The following is a 2,767-nucleotide window of genomic DNA, read 5'->3' as shown; positions in this document are numbered from 1 at the left end:
TCCATGGAATTCTCCAGGCAAGAACACTGGAGCGGGTTACCATTTCCTTCTTCAGGAGATCTTCCCAACCCATGGATCAAACCTGGGTCTCCTGCATTGCAGGCAGACTCTTTACCACGTGAGCCACCAGGGAAGCTGTCAGTGACGATATCGGCCTGTAGTACCACAAGGTTCTCAAGAGGCTTGCACCAAAGACTCTCTGAATACCAGGAACCTCTGGAAGTTTCCTTCTGACCCCTCAGGCTGCAGGACTGATGCAGGTGATTCTCAGAAAGTTCACCAGAAGCTGATTAGAACCTCTCATATGCTCAGTCATCTGCCTGCAGTTGCCTCTAGAAAATAATGGCTTCCTTTTCTCCTAAACTCTGTGCCGGTATCTCCCATCTCAGTAGGATTCTGGGAAACACAGTTCTCAACTTCTCTTGCAGTGGAGACCTTAGGAAGGTGGCAGTGATGCCAAAATGAGTCCAGATAATCCAGCACGCCTACTAAAGGCAAGACTCTGGGCTTCGGGATCTCGGAACACAAGTATGACTTGTGTGACTCTTCTTACCCTGCTCTCAATCTGGCAAGGGTGATAAGACACCCGACTGAAAACACTGTTTCAAGGCAGAAGACTCAGGTAGAGGCAGATGCAGTGACAATGTCTGGCAATTCAGAGAAAGAAATGCCTTCCAGCTGAGAAAGAATCAGGGAAGACTTCAATGAATGGGTAGACTTTAGACTGAGCTTTAAAGAACCAGTAAATTTGGGGAATAAGTCAACACGGAAAAGCAGGGAATTAGGGGCATGAAAATGGTATAGACAGGTACAGGGATTCCCAGGTGGCACAGTGGTAAAGAACCCACCTGCTAATGCAGGATAAAGCTATAGAAATAGAAAAGAATGTAGTGATAAGTGACTTTATTAAACTGAAGAAAGGTGTACTTTGAAAAGGGGCAAAGTGGAGGGGAATTCCCAGAAAGTAGTTTTTGTTTCACTTCAGACACTGTTCCAATATATGAGTTTGAAATCTTTTTAATAGGAAATGGAAAGCAATTTGAGATTTTAAGAATATGATGATTAGATTAGGGTGAGGCTTCACCACAACTCTGTTTTGCGGGTATTATCCCAGCTTGTTGTTCAGTTGTTAAGTCATGTCCAGCTCTTTGTGACCCCATGAAATCCCATGTGTCCATGGGATTTCAGGCAAGAATACTGGAGTGGGTTGCCATTTCCTTCTCCAAGGGATCTTGCTGACCCAGGGACCAGACCTGCATCTCCTGCATTGCAGGCAGATTCTTTTCCACTGAGCCACCAGGGAAGCCCTGTCATCCCTGCTGGGTGTCCATTAAACCAGGATGGGCATTGCATCCCCAGGAGGCGTGCATCCCTGGGGATTTGGTGTGCACAACCATAGGCAGGCACCTGTTAGCCCCCCACTCATAGGTCATTAGAAGAAATTAGGGTTCAGAAAGGTTAAGGAACTACCCAAGATCATATGTTGATGAAATGTGAAGCTTGTGGATCTTGATTCCAAAGCTAACATTTTTTTTCCACATAATTTGTTATACCATACTGTACCCACTCCACAGTCCCATCAATTTTTTCTCATCAATCCCTTCAGCTATTTTCTGCTCCTTTTGCCCTGAAATCCTGAGAAATAAGAGACTAGTATAATCTGCTCCAACTAAAGATCAAACTTATAACCCAGGTTTTTCCTCATCTACCTATTAAGGTATAAATATCATTCAGTTTTCTATAACAAGAGAAGAGGAGATTTTGAAAGTTATTCTTTGTTCAATACAATGTGAAAGAAACTTATTCAACCAATGCCCTCTCATCCACGTCCTTCTGGTGTTAAAATAGTTCTGGGTTAAAGCTGAGCATTCTGCTTAGTGGATTATCTAACTCATTTCAAAAATTATTTAGTCTTTACTTATATAAGCATTACAATCCCATCACCAAGTTGAAGATGAACTAATCTCCTGTTTAGAACTTTACCATCTAAAACTGTGACCCAAAACATTTCTAAACTGACTTATCAACACCTTCCTTCTCATTGGATCTTTTGACTCTGCCCCAAGATTTCTCACTTTCTCTGAATAAAATACCCATCACTATATATCATAATGCTACTCATTTTTTAAGTCTCAGTATAAATTCAACTTTCCCCATGAAGTCTCTGCCCATCCAGTGCCCAACATTACCCCTCTGGATGTAATGTAACAAGCCCCCATGCTAATGGCTCTGAGGTTCTGTAGCATCCCTTGTGATTTTTCTATACCCCAGCCAGAGTTGGGATGCAGGTAGAAATAAGGAACATACTAATAGAAAATAAAGGTGTTTACTTCAGCAGCACATATACTAAAACTGGAACAATACAGAGAAGATAAGCATGGCCCTTGCTAAGTGAATTTATTTACAAAACAGAAGTAGAGTCATGGATGTAGGAAACAAACTTACGGTTATTACCAGGGGATGGGATGAGCGGGGAGGGATAAATTGGGAGATTGGAGATTGGGACTGACATATACACATATAAAATTAAAAGACGCTTGCTCCTTGGAAGAAAAGCTAGACAGCATATTAAAAAGCAGAGACATCACTTTGCCAACAAAGGTCCATAACAGTGAAAGCTATGGTTTTTCAGTAGTGATGTATGGATGTGAGAATTGGACCATAAAGAAGGCTGAGTGCCAAAGAATTGATGCTTTTTAAACTGTGGTACTGAAGACTCTTAAGAGTCCCTTGGACAGCAAGGAAATCAAACCAATAAATCCTAAAG

At 42.0% G+C, this 2,767-nt stretch overlaps 1 non-coding gene across 1 annotated transcript; it reads left to right on the top strand.

Moving 5' to 3' along the window:
- The first annotated feature begins 2,322 nt into the window (after positions 1-2,322).
- Positions 2,323-2,430, top strand: LOC113894809. The gene has a single exon (XR_003511658.1). It is a non-coding gene; the product is annotated as a U6 spliceosomal RNA (small nuclear RNA).
- Positions 2,431-2,767: the final 337 nt, after the last annotated feature.

Source organism: Bos indicus x Bos taurus, chromosome 6, assembly GCF_003369695.1.
Source record: "Bos indicus x Bos taurus breed Angus x Brahman F1 hybrid chromosome 6, Bos_hybrid_MaternalHap_v2.0, whole genome shotgun sequence".
Lineage (NCBI taxonomy): Eukaryota > Metazoa > Chordata > Mammalia > Artiodactyla > Bovidae > Bos > Bos indicus x Bos taurus.
The sequence above is the reverse complement of the archived record's forward strand: the minus strand, read 5'-3'. Positions and strand labels throughout refer to the sequence as shown.